The sequence below is a fragment of the Tauraco erythrolophus genome, chromosome 1 (genome assembly GCF_009769465.1).
Source record: "Tauraco erythrolophus isolate bTauEry1 chromosome 1, bTauEry1.pri, whole genome shotgun sequence".
Classification (NCBI taxonomy): domain Eukaryota; kingdom Metazoa; phylum Chordata; class Aves; order Musophagiformes; family Musophagidae; genus Tauraco; species Tauraco erythrolophus.
In genome coordinates this window covers 74,644,155-74,669,939 of record NC_141465.1, presented here as the reverse complement: position 1 = coordinate 74,669,939, position 25,785 = coordinate 74,644,155, and the positions used below count along the sequence as shown (strand labels likewise).

Here is a 25,785-nt window from a genome sequence, read left to right as displayed (position 1 = left end):
AAAAAATGCTGCTACTAACAAATTAAAATAAATATGATTTCCTAAAGTACGCATGGCCTGAAGCACCACAGGAAGACACTATTTTAATGCACAAATTTCTGTATAAAGAAAAAGAATTCCTCTTGACATCCTCAGCATTCAGCTGAAAACTGGAATGCTTCCAGAAGTCACATTCAGTAACAGAGCAATTGTCCTGAACTCCTCACTAAGATTAACCTAAGAACAAACTTCTGGAACAAACTTTAATTATTATTAAATAATAATATTTGTTTATTTTTTTAATAACAGAAGTAACAGTAACAAAATAAATGGTGTGAACATATATTCAGATAGGGTATACCAAAATCCTTTGAAAAAAACGCAGCAAGTTAGCAAACAAATAAAATCACATTTAAAATATCATGAGAAAATAGGATTGTATGTGAATGTGATTTTCAGTCTTTGGACCTATCTGCTGAAACCTGTGGAAGATAGTCCTGTCATAAAAGGAAGAGTTAGATGTGGGACGGTGGGAGATGGCTTGCTAAGCATTCAGAGCAGAAAGTTCTCAGCCCTGAATCCTCTTTTTAATATTTATATTTTTTTCAATTAGCTTTCCCAAGAAGTAAAAATCTGGAAATGTCATATATTTTCACTTCTTAATTCACAGTTGTTTTTTTTTTCTTTCCTTCTCATTTCTTTTTCCTCCTAGCCCTATGCAGTACTGAGTTAACACTCAGCAGGTAATGTCTTTTCAGGGTCTCTATGCCATCCCCAGCTGCCTATCTATTATAAGAATTTCACAGCTGTTTCTGTCACAGATTTCCTTTCTGGAAATCAAAGTCCTTGAAGACACAGTTCCCCATACCAGAAAGCACAGATGAAGTACTTTTCTGAACCTGCACTAAACGTCACTTAGCGCACAACCATGTTCTCCTAATGTTACAGGGAGCAAAGCATTTGTATTGCCAGAGCTTAAGTTACCACCTGTAAGCAAAGCTGTCTTGACAGATACCAGGCATGCTATTAGCTTTCTCAATTATGGAGCAACTTCTACCCTCAAATAAAAAAGAATTAGTGCATTTTATCCAGCAACAGACTAAAAGCAGTTACCGCAGCAGCTGGGAAATAACTTGTAAGCCTGCCCTATAATAGGTTGCTTTGTCTGTGTGACCAAGTACACTTCGTGTCTATAGGTCACGCTTGTCTACAGGATGCAAAAAATACTCTCTGATGTGTGCACTGGCCATCTTTTTGCACTATTGCTTCTTTACCACCTATGTGCGCAGCTGTATTTATTATATACACATGCAGAAATGCAAATACAGTCTGTACTACAGGCACCAAAAGCTCATGACAGGAAATACCTTAACTACACCTTCATCTTTGCCACAGGGCTTCTTCTCTCTCTGTTCCAAGACTTCAAGACATCTGTTGTTTGTGTTACCCTCTTTTCTCCTCCACTGATTTCAAATCACAGTAAGGGCTCAAGGAGACTCAAAATAAAACCAGAAGGCAGGGTGGCATGCTAGAGGGAATGCCTCTTAAAGCCTAGCACAAGCATTTACATGTGAGTCATGTTCCTGGGCTGTTGAAACAGCAGATGCTAATCAGGAAATGCCTACACAGCTCTCCTTATTACCTGCTTCACTGCAAATGCTACCCCCTGCCTTCCCCACTAAGTTTTACTTCCTTGTAAAGCTCAATTACCATAAACACTACTTCTTAGCCAATACTCACTTTTTGCTGTCAACAAAAGCTATTTGTCATTCCCTGCTCTTCCGTACTAGAGATGGTTGGCTGCTCGTAAATGGTATTTGTGTTTTCTCAAACAATATCCATTAGGATACTGAAACAAGATTCCTTCAAATCGTATCCTGCCTCTGAATCAAACCTGGCTCCTTCCTCTCTCATTTCTTTGGCACATACAATAGTGTTTCTGACAGTGAATAGCACATGAAGCTGTAGGTATTTACCAAGTCAAGAAAATGGATGATGTCAACACAATTACTTGGCTACTCCTGGACACAGACTGCTAGACTGGACAAACTGGCCTCATTACTATTTGTTAGTTACGAAAAGCACGGTAATAGTCTGCTCATCTTTTTTGGCATATGAGGAAGAGCGAGACCTGAATACTGTATTCTGCCCAGGAGTACTGCAGCTATCCTACTCCAGATGTCTGGGTAGTGTAACAGCTTTGGATAGCTCTGCATTCACCCACTATATTAGGATGCAATTCTGCCTGGGATAAACCCTCAGTCAAAGAGTCACTTAAATATATGCTACATTAAAGCAGGCTAATACTTCCACCATGATGGAAAGAGAGTACTCATGAATTAAAATTAGGCACCTGATGATGGCTGTGCTGAACTGGTGAAGCCACCAGTTCCTCCGAGGAAAGAATTTCTCAGAAAGGGACGTCTGAAACCGGCACCTTCCCTGGGGCTCAGGTGGAAACTGAGTATTTCTAAGTGAAGAGTGACATCTAAAGCCTTGCCTCAGATACCATCTCAGCTGGCTGAAAAGCTGTAAGCACCTATGTTTTCTCCAGTAAAGCAGCCATGACACTTAAAATGCTGTTTCTGCACATATCTAGGACAAATCTAGATCTGTATACCTAAGACTCAACTCAGTAATAACTCTCAGAAAATGACTAATGTGCTAACAGCACCGACTTTAAAAAAAAAAAACACATCCACAACTAACCTTATTGACATCCATTGCTGGGGGGAAAGGCACTACAATGGCATTTTATAAGAGAAACGCAATAGTGAGGGCACTCTTCTAGGCTACCAGCCTATCTGTATCCAATCTGAAGGAATCCAAATCTGCATCTGACTGACATGAACCATTTAGATCTTCCTTGCAAGAATGACTTTTTGGGTTTTGATCCCAGGATAGTCTTCATATTTTGTATTAGGAAGTGAATGAATAAATTGCAAAACCAGACATGATTTGCAAACAAGGACTTGTGCTCAGGATTTCTCTTCCAAGGTCAGTGCCCAGATTTAACCTGTAGTCTTACATAAAAGGTGGTTTTCTCCTGTCAAGGCAACATTTGAAAAGTAAAGTATATATCAGCTGCCAATTTCCAAAACCCCAGGAGTGGGTTTTGGCTGTAAACTACAATCTGATACAGCTTCCTGGGTCCTAGAGAAGTGAAGGATATATTAAATAGCAGCTTGCTGAGAAGAATTTTCACTTGGATATTTTTGCCAGCTTGATGTGAGTCCTATTTGGAGATGTTTTAATTCTGTTGTAGCATTAGTAAGTATCACAACACACAGGTTGTGATTTCAATATCTCGTAATCAAAAAGGTCTGGAATTGGGGAGTTTTTAGTTTTAGGGTCCCCACCAGTGTCGCCAAAACTCAGCATTGTTACATTAACATTATTACATCATAATTATGTTAACATTATATACATATATTATTACGTATTATATCTTAATATATAGTTATGTTAACATTATTACATCATAATAGTGGAGCCTTAGTCCATGGAGTCATGTAGTGGAATCTATTTTCATTTAAGAACTAAACAGGAATGAAATATAGAAAAAAGAGCCCTTATTCACCTCTCAAACTTAGAAGCACCTGAATGAAGGAGCTCAGTTACCTGTGTTGACAACTTGGAGATACCAGGATTGTTAGAAAGCAATTCAGATCACAGATGAGATTTATTCCCTACCAAGTAACATCCTTCTGACAATCAGAGGCTGAAGTCTGACATGATTTATGGTTGGACTTGATGATCTTAAAGGTCTTTTCCAACCTAAATGATTCTACGATTCTAAATGATTCTATGATGAAGCCAGGCCTCCATGCTAATCAATAATATGGCACACTAGCAAAAGACTATAGTTCAAAATCAAAGTACAGCAAACTTTACTGTCCCACAAGTCATTGAGTAAAGGAAAATATTTGAATTAGTTATCAGTGTTACTGCCAGTTACTGGGCTTTCAAAATTTAGTCTGTTCAATTTAGCTAGCTTTAATGAAGTTGCACGTATCCGTTTGTAGCCATGGTCTTTAATTTAAAATAATCCCCACAAAACATGGAGTTTTTCTACTACAGCTCTCAGAAAGAAAACCTAATTATGCAGTTGTGGACAAGACACCAATGCTGCGAACCACAGAGTTGCAAAGTAAAACCTAGCATGACAACACAGCTAGCCATATAGCTTCTAGATACTGTTTAAAAATTACATTAACACTTGTATTTTAAACTATACCTCTGTTCAGTAAGTGTCCTGGTTTTAGCTGGGACAGAGTTAGCTCTTTTTAGCAGCTAGAAGAGCTCCGTGTTTTGGTTTTACTCAGAGGCTCACTCTGAGAAGAATGCTGATAGCAAGTTGATGTTTGTGGTTGGACGTGAAACTCCAAGGACTTTTCAGTGTGCTGTGTTCTGGCCGGAGTGCAGAAGCACGGCAGGATAAAGGGGGGAGCACAGCCGGGACAAGGGGGCCACGATTCCCCTTGTGATTTGTGGTGGAACTTAAGATTGAGGGCCAAACTGGCCAATTAGTATTCCATATCATGCAGCGTCATGCCCAGTATAAAGTGAGGGTCAGCCGGACAGAAGGGCTTTTGCGCTTTGGCTCTTTCGCCGCTTCTGCTCTTTTGCGCTTGCTGCGCTTTTGCTCTATTGCCTTTTTTTCTCTCTCTCCCAGTACTCCCACTCTCGGAGTACTCTCTCTCTCTCTGCCCCTCTCTATTTCAGGGCCTCGCGTTCATCCGGGATTGCAGCTTCGGGACGAGACGGGCTTCGCATACGAGGGGGTGGTGAGCATCTACACTGTGTATTACATCATCTGTATTAAATTGTTCTTATCTCAACCCATGGGTTTCTTGTTTATCCTTTCATTCTCTCCCTCATCCCTGGGGCTGGGGGAGGGTGAGTGAGCGACTGTGTAGGGTTCAGTTGCTGGAGCGGCCTAACCCACGACAGTAAGTCAATCAATAATGAACTGTCACGACAGAACAAAAACTAACCTTCCACCACACACCATGAGGGGAGAGTGTAAGACCATGGCTCTACCGCAGTCATCAAAACAAGCAGATACAAGGTCAAGGGCCCCTATAAAAGTTGCCTAACTTCTCATTCTGACCCTTCAAGCCTCCATAAATTTGCTTTTTATTCTGAGATATAGGAAAAGAGAGTATTGTTTTAGGTACAGCTCACAGAAGTGATATAGCTAGCGGTCAGCCTCTTGAATTGTAGCCAGCAGCAAATAAGGAGGCTGTGGAAGCCCCTGGTGATAGGCACAACGGGACCCATTCATCACACCAGACAGAAAAGCACAGCTGCAGTCTGCACTACCTACAGCTTCTCCATGGTGCCAAGCAGGAAACACAACTGCAAGACAAAAGAGATTGCCAGGCAAGGAACAGCCAAGTTTAAACATACAAAGTAAAAAAATCTGATTACTGATCCTCTTCAGAACTCAAGGCCAGTTGAAAACAATCCTGGTTTAATACTATTTATTACTTGTACTTAGAAGTCCAGGCCATGGAACAGGACCTTTGGAAGTACAGACCAAGTGGAGTCTGCCCAATGTGAACACCCTTCAATACAAACAGAGCTTGATTCCCGGTATAAAAAACGACAAAACATCCAAGCAATGATACCCGCATCCTCATAGCTGTTTATCGAACGTTTTTTGTAGGAACAATGACAAAAGATTTTTAAGGAGAGACTGAAGAAAGGACAATGCTAGCTTTGTGGAGGCTCATGGGAGACTTCTGTGAAGTGAGAAAAGCAGCATAGAGGCAGCACAAAGGTATTTTGGGGGTTACAGCCTAGCAACACCAGACTCAAAAGAAGGAAGTGACATTTTAATAGTGGATAGAAAGGTTGGAAATGACTCATGAAGAAGGGCCTTAAAATTGAAGAGGAGCAGTCTGTGTTTAATGAGGAGAAGGCACTCGAAAGAGAAGAGAAATACAGTTCAAATCATGAAGCTGGGAAATGAACTTTGTGGCAGACATCTGAACAGAGATCGTGGGGGTGGCACTGCATTACTTGGTGCAGGAGAGGAGGATGCTGGAGTAACTGAGATGCGGAATGGTGAGATCCCAGAAAACAGCTGCAGTGCTGTAGAAGGGCAAAAGGCTGTATCATAGACATATTTATGCAGCAAGCCCTGTAAAAGCTGGAGGCTTCACCTGCACGGGACAACTGAAAAATATCTAAATTGATATTTCTCTGACTTGCTGCACCTTGAATTAGATGACTTAGACTACCTTCTTACAGTATACCTATTTGACAAATGCTAGTGTAAAAGAATAGAAAAGAGTTACTCAAGATTTCCCATCCATTTTTCCAACTCTTAAGCTGTCCAAACGGCTACAGATTTTGAACTTGTTCAAGAATTCCTCTTCAAATTGCAGAAAACCCAGCAACACATGATTAGGTACTTTAGGGATTAAAGAGAAATTGATACTACGTTATCTGTATGTTCAGAAGACCTTTAGCTGATCTGGGCCTAAAAGCCCAATAATGCAAACGTAATTTTTAAACATGAAAAAAGAAGCAGCAAAGTTGGCAGAATTTTCGATGTGCAAACTGGACTAGTAAGATACCGACTAACAGGAGGCTTTACCTGCCATGTTACAAATCTTGCAATGACTTTACTAACAAAGCTTCAAAATAAAAAGCACTAAGAGCTGAACCTGCCAATTCTACAGATGCCCCATGAAAGCAGCAAATGCTCAGAAGTCAGTTCACATACTTTCCACAGTCTTCAGACAGAAAATTTCCATAGTAGACTAAAACAGCCAGAGAAACCAACATTGGCTCTTTAGAGCTAGTGTTATTTTTGTTCTGTTTCTGTTCTGTTAGGTTTCTAACACATGGACTTAAAATACAACAATCAAAAACCAAACAGAAAAGCTCCCACAGAACTTGATATGATGCAGATAAAAAACAGGAATGATTCTTGCTGATTAAAGAATCACTGAGAATGCAGTAAGGATGCTCCTGTGTAAAAGCTGAAGTTTTAGCCATAATTCCTTTCTCTCATTTTTTTACTTTTTAAAAGACCTGAAGATGTAACTATCACTGCTTGTAAAGAAACAAAACACAACTTCTGACTAAACTTAGGCAAAAGTAAATGTAAATCAATGCTCTTGCAAATATTAGTACTTACTTAACTGGGATTCTAATTAGCAGGGATATGACTGGTAATATTAATAACGTAGCAATTCTTTTATTCATGTACATTCATGAGCACCTAAAATAAGGTCATGAATAAAAGCCACATAGCATACATAAAGACAAACTAACAAAAATTAGCTTGGACAGGTTTCTGTGTTTAAGATGGTATTGATTGCAGTCTGAATTTGGCTTTGTTTTCTGTCCAGATTGAAATAGAATATAAACCAGTTTGGATTACAAAAACTTCCTTGTTTCATAACAGAAAGGTTGCTTTGCTTACGACTAGCAGCTACGGTCATATTAAACTAAAATTGATTACAGGCAATAATGTTTCGTATGGAAGGCAGAGCACATACTGATCAGTTCCATAAACTTAACCATTTACAAGACTAAACAATGATGCCAGATAAAAGCATATTTTAAATAATAACTTCAAGAATGATCCCAAATTGTTACTTATATACACTAGCCAGGAGAAGTCTTATATATCTCTCTCCCCATGCACATAGAAGTTAGTATTATAATGCAAGCAGTGCTCAGGTATTTATGTTCTTTTGATGGATACCTACAATTCAGAGTCATCAACTCAGTGGGACATGGCTGAAATAGAACAAAATTTCCTTGATATAAGTGTTTCTGATATATGTTATTTAAGGTTGTACAGCTCGACTCTAAAAGTGAACCAATGTTTTGTTTTTGAACTGAAGCCCATTATGCAGATCTGAATCACAACTGTCGTGGAGCGAGTTGAATCAAGGTGGTTTAAATTCAAAAACATACGAAAGAATGTTTGGGAGAGCAGCTTGGAAAAGGTTAATAATTTTAAAACTGTCTTTATGGATTTATGTGTCAAAACTAGACTACTTCAACAAAAGCTCAAGAGAAGAACTGCCAAAAAAAGTGTTGCCTCACCTGAATAAAAGAAGCAAAATGAATTTTGGAAATATTAGCGATTAGCCAATACGGGTTTAGAATGGGCTACAGCCCACCGACAGCCATCACACGTTATAGCGATAATATCCTCCTTCATTCTCACAGACATGTAAAGGAGGGTGAGGTTATTTTTCTGCTTCAGTCCCACTCTGAACTTTCACAGAAACATGTATTTTTTGGCTTGAGTACATCCTTGGCCTTAAAGGAAATGCAGCCAGAACCCCTGTCCAGTGAAATGAGACCTTCTTTCTTCCAGAGTACAATCTCCTCCCCACTTGACCTTCAGCACCTAGCTTCCCTTAAGATTTAAATTTGTAGTAAACAGCTACTTTAAGGCTTCAGCTTAAACACCAACTATAACTCCTTGTTGTATCAACACAGAAAGACATATTTTATCTCCTGTACAGCATCTGTGATTAAAGAAATCCAGTATCAATGAGAAAGGCACACGCTCCAAGGCATGACGAAGAGAAATTGCGTGCGTTGTAGGGCATATTTTCTTCCACTACTGTTATGGGACGTTCTAGAGAAGAACGTGAGTAAACCAGCCTGTCTTCCCTGGTCGTTTCGACTAAGAACAGCCATAATTCATCACCTTGTAGACAGCACCAGGTTCTCAGCTAGAAAAGGTCAGTGCCAAGGGAAAAATGGGACAGCACTATATTAAGAAACGGAAAGGAAGGATTTAACAACGTAGCTGTAGAAACAAACCACGATAGGCTGGGGAAGAAATTCTCATCCAGTCGCCCATCAATCCACGGTTCTGTCCCTGGATGAATAATGCAAGAGGAATACAGAGTACTCTCAGATATAGACGGAACCTTTCCAAACGACAGTGGAATTTTTTGACACAATTTTATCCAGACACTTACAGTCATTACCGTAGACAACTTTCTGTAATCCAAATGCCTCAAATAATATAAACTATCAAGACCGAAAGCAAAATAGTTATTAAAATGACCAAGTACCCCAAAAGAACCAAGGAGGATGACTTTTTCTTGACATTTACCACTAATGAAATCTCTGCTCCTCTGCAATGCACTGAAATGTTGGATAAAGAAAACTGATTCCAGTTTTTGCCACCACATGACTGGCATATTAGCATTAATTAGCTACGATTGTACATTGTCAGATGGGACAGTATATTTTCATATATATAGTGTTATCACATGGTATTTGCAGACCTCCCTGGGTACGATAGTATGGCATGTCCATAACTATCTACGAATGCAAAAGTAAGCATAAATAGATGCAAATTCAGAGGTATTTTGTAAGGTATACTTTAAACTTTCTCAGTTCTACATGTTCCTTCCAAAAGATGTGTGAATTTAAGAAAGTTTTAAATGGGTGTCATTTACAAGCTGAGAAGCTCAAAAAAGTTGCAAAAATACTCAAGTTATAAGAAGTGGCCTACTTTAGTGTACTCTTTTTTATTTCTTTTTTCTTTACAGTTGTGAACTTGTTTTTCTGCTTGCAGCCTTCTTTTATGACCTCTCAGTGCATGAATTATACTGCTTAAAGAATCAACTACTATAAAAGACAGGGGCTGGAATTAATAAAAGTCAGTTAGTGTAGGCAATTACATGAACTTCTTGCTAATGTCTCTTTGCCATCCTTTTGCTGTTTTACGGGGGTGTTCATAAGAAGAACATGAGAGGCAAGCCCAGCAGAACCACGAAGATGATCCGAGGGCTGGAGCACATCTCCTATGAAGACAGGCTGAGAGAGTTGGGGCTGTTCAGCCTGGAGAAGAGAAGGCTCTGGGGTGATCTTATTGCAGCTTTCCAGTACCTAAAGGAGGCCTACAGGAAAGCTGGAGAGGGACTTTTTACGAGGGCGTGTAGTGATAAGACAAGGGACAATGGCTTTAAACTGAAAGAGGGGAGATTTAGATTGGATATAACGAAGAAATTTTTTACTCTAAGGGTGGTGAAGCACTGGAACAAGTTGCCCAGAGAAGTTGTGAATGCCCCATTCCCGGAAGTGTTCAAGGCCAGGTTGGATGAGGCTTTGGGCAACCTGGTGTAGTGGAGGGTTTCCCTGCCCATGGCAGGGGAGTTGGAACTAGATGATCTTTGAGGTCCCTTCCAAACCTAACCATTCTATGATTCTATGGATGTCTACAGCACTGTTTCACTCAAACATAATAAGTCAATGTATGTATGATGGGACACTCAACAGAGTGCTGCCCACCACATAATGCCTGTCCAGAACAGCTAACAAGCAATGTTGCCTATCCTGAAATTAATGAATATAAACAAAAATCCTAAATTTCTTGCTAGTGTTTTGAAATACAATGGCAGAAAATATTTTTTATATATATATCTCTCATGCAAATAGTAATTTTCACTTAAAAAAGTCTGTTTTCTCTTCATATATTTCATTTCACCTAGAGATCTAAATATATTTTCTTATTATTATTTTACACAGCATCAACATAACTGTTATTTCAAGTATTCATTATCAGAAGAACCTTAAAATACAGAGATTCACACCCAAACATTCAAAAGCTGTATAGCAAATCAATACCAAAGACAAAAGAAAATCCATTCTGTCTCCTGTTTTAACTAAACAATTAATGCAGAATAAAAAGTCAGCCACTAAAAGGTATTTTTAGAATGGCATCACGCTGTTAACCAGTCAGAAGTGGCGAAAGGAAACAAGTCAGACACTTTTGCATATATCATTATATGTTAAAAAAATAGGAACTTAATATACCTCATTATATAGGAGATGATTACATGCAGCTCCTAACACACACTTAGCAGTGATGCTTGTTTTTGTTATGGATGGGTAACAGCAGGATGATTATGGATACATCCTGATGCTCAGATAAAATTCCTCGCTTACCAACAAGCTCATAAAGGTTGATTATGAACAATGTGAATATATAGATGTCTGGCTGGCAAAACCCATAAAGGTATAAAAATAAGAGTGGTAGCAAAGGATCAGGGCTTTTTGTTTGCCTTGGTGTTACAATATGCATTGCAGAACTGAAAAAAAATACTTGGAAATAGATTTACCAAATAGCGTTCATAACAACAATAAACAAACCAAGATTTTTATCCATAGCTGCTGGCAACTGAGTGATAATCAATGCCACTACTTGCTCAAGATGTTAGAAATCTGACAATTTCCCATAAAATCAGTTAGCTCCTTGCTCTCAAGCCTCTACCTAACACGTTGTCTGTTACAGCATATCCCTACAGCTGTCCTGTGGAAATTTAAAGCTTCATATTGCATAGATAAAAACATATTGATGCTAGAGCAGCTTCAATCTATTCATGAACAATCCTGATGAATGATGAGATGTACAAACATCCAACATTTAATTCTTCTAATCTGCACCTGAGTAATGCAGACTGCAAAAGGAAAAAAAAACACAACCCACTTTTTTTTTTTTTTTTCCTGGCATCTACAGTACTCTAATGGGAGGACTAACTCTTCTATATCCTATTGCTTTCCAGCACAATTCATTATACCATACCACACACACCAGGTTTTGCAAAGAGGCTCAGCTGTGGTGAATACGTTTCAAAGAGAGCAATGAGGTTTTACTCAAGATTATGGCTGCTTTTATTCCTGCTTGGAAGCAAATTTACATCGCCTGTGTTCCTGAGAAATGGAGGATCTTCCTCTTTGCCGATATGGCCTCAACAATGCATTATCTATTGACTTGAGTGTCTAATCACAAAGATAAACTGAGCTAGAAAGCATATATTACTATTGAACTGTGTATAAAAACAATTGGAGGCATAGTATCAGGGTCAAAACTATAGCCTACTCAAAAAAGTAAGTCGATCTGTAACCCACCTTCAACTGGGAAAGGAAAAACAATCAATACACATATTAAGGTGTTCCCTACTACATCATCTGTAAGAAGCAGAGGCAAACTGCTGAATGCAAGGAAAAGGCTGTTTTAAGGTCTTATAAACAGCCTATTGATTTCTAAAGCAAAAAGCATGGAGGTGAAAGTATCAGGTATTTTGATATCCAGGTCCATTGAAAACACAATTCTTCACCCATTCACCAAAGCTGAGGACAGTTTTTCCTCTCTTTCTTTCCCAAGAAAGGTACGCATTCAGCCCTCCCGCGCACAAAGGCTGAGCCACAAGGGACAATTCAGAAAGGCTGGAAACAGGCTGAACTTCACCCAGTGACTTGGTCACCCCCAGCTGGTGCCTGGTGACGCCTCTCAAGTCACCTTGATCTCAGCTGCTTTTTTCCGAGAGCAATTGCTTCACCAGTGGGTTACAAGCACTAATTTATCACTTAGTCCCTGGTTCCGTAGACCTCAGTGGTCCTTGACAACTCACATAACTTTCCTCTTACTTGTTTTTTCATTGCTTACAATTTACCTCAAGAGCTTTGGGGTTGTTTCCTTTATTAAAACTCCTGTTTTCTCTTTAGCCTGTTTTCTCTTGAGCCTATGCTCAAGGCTGTGCCTATGCTGAGGTGTTATTTCTTGTGGCCAGAATGTCCTGCTTACCCTTCATGCCCATATGCTGGCTTCAGCTCTGGCCAGGGGCTTTTCCCCAAGCAGGGAAATTCAGATAGAGGACGCGCGCACTCACTCATATATCCTCTCACTCTACAAACTTAATTCTAAACTTCAGCGTTGTGGCCAAAACCAATGGAGATATATCCTTAGATTACCAGCCCATGGAAGAAGTTCACCAAAATTTCTGTACTTGTTTTTCAGATGATATCCCTTTCTGTCATTCCTCCCCACTAGCTGTTTTATATTCTTTTTTTGTTAGTATGTATTTACATGGCTACCTCCTTTTCCATATGTGCTCAGGTCTCAAAGACATTAAGAAAACTCACGAAAGCAAAATAAACCAAAACAAAATAACAGACTCAAACGAGATCTGGCAAGTTTGCTATTTTGAGAGAAGCTTGGAGCAGAAAAAAGATAAAAACCTCAGCCAGGAAAAGAAAAGGTGTCCCACGACTAGACTGTGTCTTAATTCCTCCAGAGCAAGATTCCTTCTAATTAGTTTTCCTAGATATGCAAACTAATTCATTGACTGCTGTCACATTGTCAAGCACTGGCTACGCTTTTGTATGATTGTGCTTCCTTGCTTACAAGATTGTGGGATTTTTTGAATTTGTTGTTCTACGTTCCATTTTTCTTGTCCCTTCAAGTCTTTCAAGAACCTTTTAAACCATATTTTCTCTTTCATTCTCTCTCAATAATCAAACTATCAGCATATTCAAAGTGCTGCTACAGGCCGTACGAACTCTTTTTTTTCTGAGAATGTCAGAATGATTGCATGCCTGTTTCCATGCCCACGTACGCTGATGAATGTAGCTGTTTACCTTGACCTTGAACTAACATAAAACAGGGAAAAGATTTGATTCCTGCTTATACTTTCATCCTTTGAGCTATAAACACACAACTCTCATCCTCAGCTTTATCTGAGTTTCCAGTTTCTCCCACTGTGTCCCAAAGGCATTGCACGGCATGCATTTGTAAAATGTATCAAACCTGCGTATATGTTTTGCTCTTATTCCTATTGAATTAGTTCAGTAAGTTCCTAAAATTAAGCAAAGATACAGATAAAGCACCTATGTTTAGGCTTAAACTTCTGTTCCATTTGTACACATTTCTTTTAGCTTCCGCCTTTCACATGGGTCCAGACAGATACAAGCAGTCCCATGTACGCCTATGTGTAAGTCTATTTTTTAGTACTTTACTCATCACAACTGACTTTGGTCCTCATGCTTGTATAGATACAGAAATAGAGATGGATGCGTCCTTTTTTCCCCAAAAATTCTCTGTGCTGCTGCCTTTGTATAGTCAACAGGTCATTTTTTTTCCTTACTGCTCATAATTCCTTACAAAAAATGATTTTCAATTATATCTTCACTAAAAGGAAAGTTAAAACAAGCAGACTTAAAACAGGCAGCCAGAAAAGGAGACACCCGATTTGCTGGATTTTTTTTTCTTTTTTTCCACAAAAGCATTTGCAGCTGTTTAGAGGGCATAGGGGATGAAAGACAAAACACCATGCATATGATTAACAAATATGTTTCACCATATGGAAAGAAAGATGGCCCAGAGACAAGGGGACTTATTTTCCTGTTCAGCAGTATTTTTTAATTTCTTTTCAATAGTTGAAATACACACCTTGTTTGCAGAGAATATGACAACACAAGATGTCATTCAATACATGCATTCAATAGATACATTCAATACCTAAATAAAACACCATGCAGGATGTGGGGAATGAAGGAATCAATTGTCTATATCTGTATAATAGAATAGACGTTTCTTCCATATGGAACCAGCGGTAACCTTTAACTTGGAGGTTTAGATACACAAGCTCCACTGAAGAGGCAAGCAAATACAACTTCTCAACTGGGACTGAAGCAGTTGGTCAGACTCAACAAATGCCTGGGCTGATCTCACCTGTGCTAACTCGCAACGGCCCAGAGGTGCTGCGGGACTACCACATCTCTAACCGTGCCCTCTGCCGCACTGGCACACCCCTTATGAGGGGCAAGCCTGCAAAATTGGCTATTTCTGCACTGGAATAAAGTGCAGCTGAGAAACACGCTTTCTGTGTCCATGATTTCCAAGTGCCAAAGTAAGGACAGAACACAGATACATTTCAAAATGCTTAAAAACAATGGTTTGTGGAAATACAAATGAAAGAGTGGACAAAGAAAGGGAGCTTTGATTGCACTAAATGGAAGCTTTCCCAAACAATTTTCTGTGTTATGCTGCCTTGTTTTTCTCTCCTCTTTTTTTTTTTTTTATTTTTTTAAGTGGAATTTCGCCGTGAGTTTTAACCTAATATCAGTAGTATTTCCTCAGGACCTCGTTCATGCCACTTGAGTTCCTTTGCAAGGATTTTTGATAGCTACCGAAACAAAGCACTGAGTTTGGGGACTACTATCTATTATTCTGTTCAAAGATCTGATTTCTATAATGTGTTGAGTATAGAGATGTAGGAAAATAACAGTAGGGAGACCAAGTCTGCTTATAGAGGATTGGAGCTGCTGTATTTCATGCATCAAAATTGAGATTGCAGAGGCATTACAGGAGAAACCAACCAACAGAACATGCAATTGAGAGTATAAAACTTACAGCAGGTGACACCCCCTCTTCTTCTGCCTCTTCAGTTTGCCTGTCAGGTCTTTTAAATTGTTTGTACTTTTGGCCTACCTTAAAGCATGGAAACAAGCAAAAAAAAAAAAATCCAAAGCATCTACCTATTTTGGAAATGCGAGTAACTTTCTACTACATAATTTACAATATTTTAGTACAGATACATCACTTGGCTGATCCAGGGTTAATTCTTTATACACTGAAGGTCTCAAACAGCTGGGAAAAAAAAACAATTCTTATGGGTTCCTGTTTTCTAATTACCAGTCAGCTATCAGACCTGTTCGTGTTTCAAACACTATGACAGCAGCGATTGCATTGGGTTTTTTTTTGCAAACAATCACACATACTCTTAATATTAAGTAAAAAATAAACATTTATTTTCAAATCCATATTTAAATAGAGATTGGTTTATAGTACAATTTGAGTGGATTCCTGACAATGTAACACCTCTTTGGCATTTAAGGTCTGGTCATCTTTACTGATACATGACCTTGTAGATTCAGTATTTCTCCAAGCATTCCCAGGGGTCAGGGGGAAGCACCAAGATACCTGGAAAACCTCAGGGTGCGGAGCAGGTAGTTTGTCTGCCAGTAACAGGCTGTGAAGTTCCAAATGAGAGGGGTTTCCAAAGAAACCCTCTTCTTCAGGTTGTGCACTGACACGATGCTATGTCAGCGATTAAACCATGAGTGCTGCTGCTGGGAGCTGCCCCTGCACGTGTGTGTGCAGCTGTGTCACTTCTGCTGCTCCTGGGAAACCATCAGCCTGTGGGTTGACCTCTCCCATGGGAGAAAGCAGCCATTAAAACAATGCTGGCAGCAAATATAAAATTGGAGGCGTTGGATTTATCTGCCCATGCCAGTCACTACTTTCAGAGAATAAACTTGTATGAGATCAATAATTAGCAAACAGGGAGCCACCGTGAATCGCGTTCGCAGTTTCTGCTGAGGTGTTCAGTCCCCAGCACAATGTTTAGATTGTGCACAATTTACATCAATAGCAAGACTGGTCTTTCACAAAACGACAAACAGAAAATCTTTTTTTTTTTCATTTCTGTTAAGCTTTATATCTTCAAAGGTCTGTACTAGTGATTCTAACCACCACTGCCAGCAAACGGATTGGAGAAAAGTCTTTGGAGTACATTTTACAGCTTGGAAAACCTGGGAAACTGAGATTAAAGCCAACATTTTCAAAGGTAGTCTCTGATTTTGAGATTATCTTGTTAGCAGCAATACCTGGAGGCCAGACATTCAGCTGTGCTATGCTGAGCAGCCCCTGCACCGCTCTCAGCAGCCTCAGTTCTTCTGAAAATCAGGCCAGGCATTTAGATGCCCAAAATACACAACTATGGAAATCTACTCAGATGATCTTCCTCAAACCCACAAAATCATTCTTACTTTTCAGGCCAGCTAAAATCCACTGCTTGCTGATGTCACAGAATGATAGAATCATAGAATGGTTTGAGTTGGAAGGGACCTTAAAGACCATCTAGTTCCAATTCCCCTGTCATGGGCAAGGACACCTTCCACTACACCAGGTTGCCCAAAGCCTCATCCAACCTGGCCTTGAACACTTCCAGGGATGGGGCATCCACAGCTTCTCTGGGCAACTTGTTCCAGTGCTTCACCACCCTTAGAGTAAAAAATTTCTTCGTTATATCCAATCTAAATCTCCCCTCTTTCAGTTTAAAGCCATTGTCCTGTGTCCTATCACTACACGCCCTTGTAAAAAGTCCCTCTCCAGCTTTCCTGTAGGCCCCCTTTAGGTACTGGAAAGCTGCAATAAGATCACCCCGGAGCCTTCTCTTCTCCAGGCTGAACAGCCCCAACTCTCTCAGCCTGTCTTCACAGGAGAGGTGCTCCAGCTGTCGGATGGGATGTCATGCCACCTCAGGAAGCCCCAGGAGTGGACAGGGGCCGTTTCACCACAGGTCATGACTCTTAGCCCCGTGCTGTCCTGTCTATACCTAGGGGACAACACTCAACACAGAAAATAGGTTTTTCCCTATCCAATTTAAACCAGTCCGCATTTAAACACATATGCGGATCAAACGCTAAGCTTTTGCGGTTGCAAACCTATTTAGTGTGGAGGGGAAAAGATTTTCTGCTGGTGTTCCAGCAGGGTAAGTGTTTAAGGAAAAGGGAATCCACTAAATGAGTTTGGAGGACAAAGTTTGCAACCACAAGAATTATGGAGAAATAGAAAACAGAAAAAAAAAAATCTTTAGTACTTAGTCTGGGAAGACCTGGACAAAAAGGAGGAGTGGACACGGGCCAAAATTGTCTGATGACATTAGAGAAATTCAGAGAAAAAGCAGTAGGGATATTCAAGGGGTTGAGTCATATGAATGAGAGGAAAATTCGTATGTGGATAAACAAACAAAACAGGTCCAGAAATATTGTTCATAGAGACAGTATTTCCCTCAGGGGTCTGTACTGGGACCAGTACTGTTTAATAGCTTAATCAATGATGTAGACAGTGCGTTCGAGTGCACCCTTAGCGAGTTTACAGATGACACCAAGCTGTGTGGTGCAGTTGACATACCTGATGGACGGGATGCCATCCAGAGGGACCTGGACAAGCTCAACAAGTGGGCTCATGTGAACATCATGAAGTTCAACAAGACCAAGTGAAAGGTCCTGTACATGGGTCAGGGCAACCCCTGGTATCAATACAGGCTGGGAGATGAAGGTATTGAGAGCAGCCCTGCAGAGAAGGACTTGGGAATACTGGTGGATGAAAAGCTGGACATGAGCTGGCGATGTGCACTTGCAGCCCAGAAAGCCAACCGTATCCTGGGCTGCATCCAAAGAAGCGTGGCCAGCAGGTTGAGGGAGGTGATTCTGCCCCTCTACTCTGCTCTCGTGAGACCCCACCTGGAATAATGCATTCAGCTCTGGGGCACGCAACATAAGAAGGACAAGGAGCTGTTGAAGCAAGTCCAGAAGAGGGCCACGAAGATGATCTGAGGGCTGAAGCACCTCTGCTATGAAGCCAGGCTGAGAGAGGTGGGTCTGTTCAGCCTGGAGAAGAGAAGGCTCTGGGGAGACTTTCTAGCAGTCTTCCAGTATATAAAGGGGTCCTGCAAGAAAGGTGGAGAGAGACTTTTTAGTAGGGCCTGTTGTGATAGGACAAGGGGTAATGGTTTTAAACTAAAAAATGGTAGATTTAGACTAGATATAAGGAAGAAATTTTTTAAGATGAGAATGGTGAAGCACTGGAACAGGTTGCCCAGAGAGGTGGCAGATGCCCCATTCCTAGAAACATTCAAGGTCAGGTTGGATGGGGCTCTAAGCAACCTGGTCTAGTTGAAGACGGCCCTGCTCATGGCAGGGAGGTTGGACCAGATGACCTTTAAAGGTCCCTTCCAACCCAAATAATTCCATGATTCTATGATTCTATGAAAACTCTCCCCCCATATATTCATTGAAGTGCTAGGGATTGTTTGCAGAGCTTCTTGTAAATTTTATCACTGCAGAATGGCGTTTTTCCTTGTTAAAAAAGTACGTGAGATCGGCTAAACATATAGGACTAGTGGGCCTGAGGGCATCCTCCTTCTCAGGTCTGCTACTCTGCCTCATTTCTTTGGCAGGAGGGGAACATTTTAGCAGCCGAATCTTCCTGTCACTCCTCTCCTTTTAAAAATCACTCTTCCTCCATGTGCTTTGGGTGATATCAGCAAACACACTGACCCCAGGAATATCTCCCAGGATAGTATAAACTTCCCTGCTTTGCCAGCCCTCTTCTCAAGCTGTGGACCTTCAGATCCATGCAGGACACATAGGAAGATCTGGGAAGTGAAAGGGTAGGGCAACTCAATTACCAGACGTGTTTTGCAGCCGGTGACTATAAAAGTAGGCAGAATTCTGTATAAACCACTTTTTCAGAGCTCTGAAGTGAGCAGCACACTTGCTCACAATGATATCTGGGGAGTACCATCCGCCCTCGGCGTCAGCCGATCAATTTGTGTTAGCAAAGCTATTTTAGAAACTGAAATTAAGTAAATAGAGTTGTGCTTATAAAAAGAGAGAAAAAAACCCCTCTGCTTTATTTTTCTAACCTACCACTGCCTCCAGAATGCTATTGCAGGTATTTCATTATTTGCTCTTATCAATAATAACAAAGAGGTGCAATATTTGAGAAAAAAATTACCCTTTCTCTACCCACACAGTGTCTGTCTCTCACCCGACACTTCTCAGGCTCACGACTTGTACGACACCCACAGCCTGTGTACGTACCTTCTACTGAAGAGTTATCCGGTGCCTCAGCGTGTGTGTCTATCAAACATAAGACTGACTCAAACCTGATTTACTCTGGGTTACAAAGTAGAGTTACAAATTTTGAAATTTTAGGAGTGAAGACTAACAGTGTGACATAGGGAGTGAAAATACAAACCTTCCCTGATTCACTCACGTTCATTTCCTTGGACTTTTTAAGGGGCCTCAGAGCACGGGCTTGGAAGGCCCTTCAATTAAAGCCCTGAGTTCAAGCACAAACAGATCACACCGTGAGGATGCGACAGGGATGTCACTAAAGGCAGTTTCTCCGGGACCAGCCTGGCTCCTGCCAGGGATATGGGTGCCTGGCACTGGGGAGCAGTCTTTTTCCATGGTACCTGCTCCGGGGGTGCACAGCCAGACTCCAGCTTTTGGGGGATGCACAGCCAGACCCTGCGTTTTGGGGTCTGCTTGGAAGCTGCCACGGTGTGTGGCAGTGTCAAGCCATGACCTGAGCCTCCCAGACAAACCGTCGAGCCGTGATGGGACATTAAACGCCGTTTGCTTTTGTATTCTTCCAGGCAAGTCCAGCAGCCAAGGTGGGGGGCGAAGGAAGCTGCTCCTAGCTGGGTCAGATTTTCTCTCCCTTCACTGAAACTCAGCAGATAATGCAGGCTTTCATTATCTCGGCCGTTTCTTTATTATGCTTTTCTTAGATTTTGCTTCTAAAATCATGTCCTCGAGCAACTGAATTTTCACATCTTTTTAACTTACGAGGAATATGTTTGCTCATATGTCACTTCTTGTTTACATCTCAGGGTAAAGGCCTTCTGTAGGTATCGTCACAGTTAAAAGTAAACAAGTTACCACTTATGCTTCATAGAATCGTAGAATCCTAGAATGGTTTGGGATGGAAGGAACCTTAAAAGATTATCTAGTTCTGCAGTATTTCATGAAACATGTTTTTCTTTCTTGATAATTCACTACTTTGAAAGGAAAACAAAAACAGTAAATGAATAAAAAAGGGGAAATTCTTGTTTGATAATATTCTGGTTTACGTGCTTTTAAATGAAACGCTGAACACCATGCAAAAATTACAATATTAATGTAATCTTCTCTATTTTAATGGCATGAACTTTTCTCTGAATTGCTGAAACGTCTATGAGGTTTCAATCCTCAGAGCCAATGAGCAGAATGGCAAATAGAGCATATTTCAAAGCCGAGTAAAAGTATCCTTGAATAATTTATAATCATCAATGTTTTATTTGTCTAAATATAATATTTATGACTCTCATTTATGAAATTACTTAATGAAACATAAAATGTTACGAGCTACAATTTATTTTATTAAAATGAAAATCAGGAACATTCAATTACTGGTATGGATAATCTCATCTGAACTGATTCCCTACTGCTGGGCACTCTAATTCTTTCCAAGGCTCAGAAGCTGCAGACACATTACTTACAGAACAACTTTTCTTCATGAAGAACAGAGGGCCCCCATAGCACCCAGAAGAGTGCTTGTTTTACATGGAATAAACCATCAGTCTTCAAAACTCTCAGCTGCCTTGGATAACAAAGCCTCAACCTGTAAACACTTACAAATATTAATAACCTTAATTATCTAACATTAGGAGGACATTTACAGAGTTAAACTAAAATATATAAATATTTGTAATCAATAACATCATTATTTGAAAATAGGTACTCTGAGAAGCATTCCAGGTATTTATCAATGCAGGTTCCTCTAAGCAGATACGGTGATGACCTCATCTATACCTGCCACTGAAAAAGTCACAGATGAAAACTGTCGAAACACATAAATTTATTATCTAGAGATTTGAAACTAAATCTAAATCTAAACCAAAATGTCTGGATTGGAATACATTTCTCTCCTATGCTTTCATAGCTGAGATATTTATTGCAAAGTGATAACTGAATTCAGAAAATATTACTGTGCATGAGTAAGGTAGCTGCACATGATGTGAGTGACAAAGAAAGGAACTAGGTCAGTTGTGTTGTTAAAAAAAAAAAGAGATTGCAGCAGCTATTCTAAAATCCGAACACAAAGTTTAGAAAAGGTCTTGGATTGTTTTACAATTTTAAAAGTCCCTTCCTATTGTCCCATTAAATTTGTATTTTATCCTGTGTTTCTGTTTTCCTCATACTACAAGTTGATTCAACTTTTTTCTTAAGAAAAGCCAGATCTTTATTTTCTCAATGGCAAAAAAAAAAAAATCTCACATTTGATTTATTACAGAGCAAACCTTATCATCTGATTCAGTAAGTCAATACATTTAAACATCTGTTCTGGCAAAGTAACGGGCTCTTTTTCCATACTAAAAGTTACATATCTCCTTAAATACAATTCCTTGCTAAAATGTTCCCTTCTACTGCCTCTCTCTTCTCTAACTATTGCTGATACCAGGTTCAGCATCACTGCCCTGTCTTTCTGAGCTCATCTGAAACTTGAATTAGACAGGGCTCTTCCTCCAGTGATGCTGATGTGCTTTGCTTCTTGTGCATCTTCCTCACAAATCCACTGTGAGATATTTTGCACTGGGACACAGTTTATTAGAATACAAATTTAAATATATGAGATGCTGCCTGAGACCAAAACTGCAGGATACCAGGCAGTAACCTTAAGAAATCATTGATTTAAAGTTCCAGTTCATGAAACTGATTTACGAGCACTCGTTGAAAGATATATGAAAATCCTGAAGTGGAACAGGCAGTAGCTAACCCACCCAGCCCACAAAACTCTCTGCTGTTGTAGCAGTAATTTTTTCAGATCCCCCGAGCAACACTCTCTTTGGGTTTTAAATGCCTCAGTGCTTAAACACACTGGTGATAGAAAAAGGCAGTCAGAGATAACGTATTAATGGGAGATTTCTGGCTCAGAACATGGCACTCAACTGTAAAAGGTCAAGTCCAGGTTTCACTGAACAACCTATAAGCTCCACGCTGTTACTCGGTCATTTGGTGCCCTTTCTTCCAAATGTGAACATCCAAGCCCACAATGATTTCTGTCTTTAGAAAAGCAGGGAACAACATCAAAATCACGACTAAAAATATTTGAGATAATTTATATGTGCCCTTATATTAATTTGTAACAGTTTCAAGCGTCTCTCTACAAGTAAAGGGAGAAAATTACAAAACATATCTTCTTTTTGTAATCACAAAGTTAGAGACACTTGCGTTTGAAGAAAACCAGCATAGTAACCATGTGTTCACTCACAGGCTCACTGACCTTTCATTTATCCAAACCCCTCATCTATAGTGTCACTCCCGAGCCAGGCTGAGCAGATGGCTGAACGATCCCACATAATTCCCCACAAGAGAAGAACCGGTGCAAGTCTCATGGCAGAGCAGTTTCATGAACCAGCCTGAATCACCCACAGTTACACACTGCAAATACACATCGAGGACCCAACAAAAACGGCATTTCTCTCACTGCGGATCTTCTTTCTTAACAGAAGATGATGAATGCGATTAGTGCCAAGGATGAGCGCAACGCAGGACTATGAGTCCTAATACTTGATTTAATCCTATAGCAGAAATTGGTGTAAGATCAAGACATCATTTAACTATCACAGAGGTAAATTCCCATACAGTTGCAAAGAAAAACTGTAACACCCCCTGGGATTTTACTGATAGGTAAACAAGACCTGAGTACACAGAAAGGTGATGAGAAAACCCTCAGGAGAGGTGAGGTGAGCTGAGTTATTTTATTGCAAGGTATTGCTAAGAGCTCCCTCTTCAGAAGAGCCCAACAACAGAAGGGGCTGAGTGGGGCGGGAAGAAGAAGGATGAGGGTACGTCCTCTCCCAATCAACCCTTCACGCTTACCACAGCCACAAGAGTATGAGTGAAATAATGGGTTTCCACCTTTCTTCTCTGGAGGTGAAGGAGACCCAGCTGTGATTTCCAGAAGTGGAGGCAGTTGAGGGTGGCCCGGTCGCTTGCATCAGGCCACTGGCAGTGTGTTGGGACAGCGCACAGGACTCGGGACTTGTGAGGGTCTCCTTGGGCTTGTCCTGGCCTGCCTGGAGCTTTGCTAGAGCTTTTTTAGCTGTAGCAGCAAATATCACAGACTGCCAGAATAATTCCAGTTAAAAAGACCTCAGAAGGTCCAACCTCCTGCTCCAAGCAGTCAGCTATGAGAAGAGGCTGCTCAGGGCTTCTTTTCTGGTACTAGTTTACTTTCTACATTGGCAGCAAGCAATTACTGGAGAATTTCGACTCTCCTGTAATGAAAAGTTTTAGTTTCCACAGCTGTTGAAAAGACTCTGAACAGGTGGATACATAGTGCTTAGAAGGCAAGAGAAAATTAAATTAAACTTGATATTTGCTATCTGCTTTCAGATCTCATAATTGTTAAATGAAGGATTTCCAATGACTTGGGGGGAACAGCGCAGTATTGTACCAGCAACAAAGTGGTTGTGCATTAACAACTTACTAAGGCATTTCCTAATCAGGCCATATTTAAATCAGCGTTTACCAGATGATAATTACTGTACTAAAGTCTTTAAATTCCAAGCATTCCCTTTAAAACATGTGAAATTTCCTCTGAATTCAGTAAGTATCCCCTCTTAATTGACTTACCAAGAAAAAAAGGAAAAGATAGAAAGACTGTCAAGCAGGATCTATCACAGAGGTCCAATATAAAAAAAGTAACAATGCTCAGAGAAATCAATGCCAAACAATACTAATCAAGAAATTGAAATTTACTTATTTTAGTGTCAGTTCACATACTCTACATGTCTGTAGACATGTCTTCAGTCTATTTCTGAAGAAAATCAGAAGGCAAATTCTCAGCCAAAAAAAAAAGGACATGCCACCACTTTTTGTTCATATTGTTTTCCAGCTTAATTTTATAGTTTCAGAAAGAAATTATTATTTTTAAAATATTTAATTAGTGGAAAGAATAGTAAATAATTCATTTCTATACATTGCACTTTGTTTTGATTGGCAATAAACTTTTGCAGTATATCTGCCTTAAGACTCCTACTCACCATATTGTTAATACCCTTTATAGTACTATAAGAAATAGAGACAAAATTAACCTACTGTTCCACTTCTAATCACTTGCCACTTTTAAAACAACATATGGTGGAGGCTGAATACATTTTTGAGAATTCTGTTTGTTTAGCAAAGATTAATAGCAGCCTAAATTAATCTTTCCTTTAAATTCTATCAAGATTATACTTAAATATATCAGTTGTATTCTAATGTATTTCAATCAGACACGCATAACACCAAGGCAGGTTTTCATGTTATATGTTATTATCTGCTTCGCAGAGCTGTGCAAACACTGCTGGAATACAAGCAAAGGCCGATCCCAAGATTAACAACCCCATGACAAGTAAAAGCAAAGGCATATTTGCATCTTCCAAAATACCCACTCAGAAACAGCAAAGTCTACCTAACACTCTGTGCTTACCTTCTCTTATTGACTCTTTCCTCTACACCTCTCTTGCTTCTTGTCAGCACCTGCACCACCTCCCCACCTGCGCTCCTCAAATTCCTTAATGTCACTTCCAACGTTCTGCACTTCTCCAGGTCTGGGTGAGGGCATCAGCTGGGCTTGGGGCTAGGGTGAGACACGCGGCCTCTGAAAGCACCTGTGCCTCGTGGGGCTCAGTTTCGTCAGCCACTTGCAAACCCTCTTTGCCTTGAGGCAGGAGGATTAGCTTTTGTCCACTGTTAGTCAGCAGTATAAACATAGTCCTAGCTATATTGCAGATATTGTGACTTTCATGGTTCTCAGAAAAACTTCTTTATTATTAAATAACAGCTTTTTACCCACAGCAATACTCAATGATAAAATGGATGGAAAACCACAGACTTTTTGCATATCTATCACTTCGTCCAAACAGCAGCAAATACATGGAAACAACAGGCCGGAAAGGCGCGGGACCCTTCCTGACATTTCTTCCACAGCCAAAAACTTAAATGTTTACTGTGATAATTTTTGAGCCCGGGATACGAAATGAGTCAAGGATTTTGCAGCGTATGTGCAGCATTTCCAGCACATAGAGAAATAAGCTTTGCAATGGCTTACAGTCAGAGACTAGGACTGTTTCCAATCTTTATTATAATTTTTCAGTGCAGAAGAATGATTGTTTTGGAGACAATCACCCCACAATGCTTGAGAGCAGATTTAGCTACCAAAAAAAAACCCAAAATGGGATGAAGCAGTAAAGTTGTTTTTCTGAAAGTGTGGGAGGGAGCAAATGAGCATCTTTTTGTGGAGCACATAAGGAGAAAATTCTCAGGTCAGAAGCAAACCAGAGTGCAGATGTATACAATTTATGGTTAAGGAAATAAAAGAACAGCGGGCTATTGTAAAAACGGAGCCACTCTTGGCCAAAGTAC

General features: G+C 40.1%; 1 protein-coding gene across 3 annotated transcripts in view; it reads right to left on the bottom strand.

Moving 5' to 3' along the window:
• Window positions 1-25,785, bottom strand: part of FGF14 (fibroblast growth factor 14) — a 434,954-nt gene that overhangs the window by 3,329 nt on the left and 405,840 nt on the right. The window lies entirely within an intron of this gene.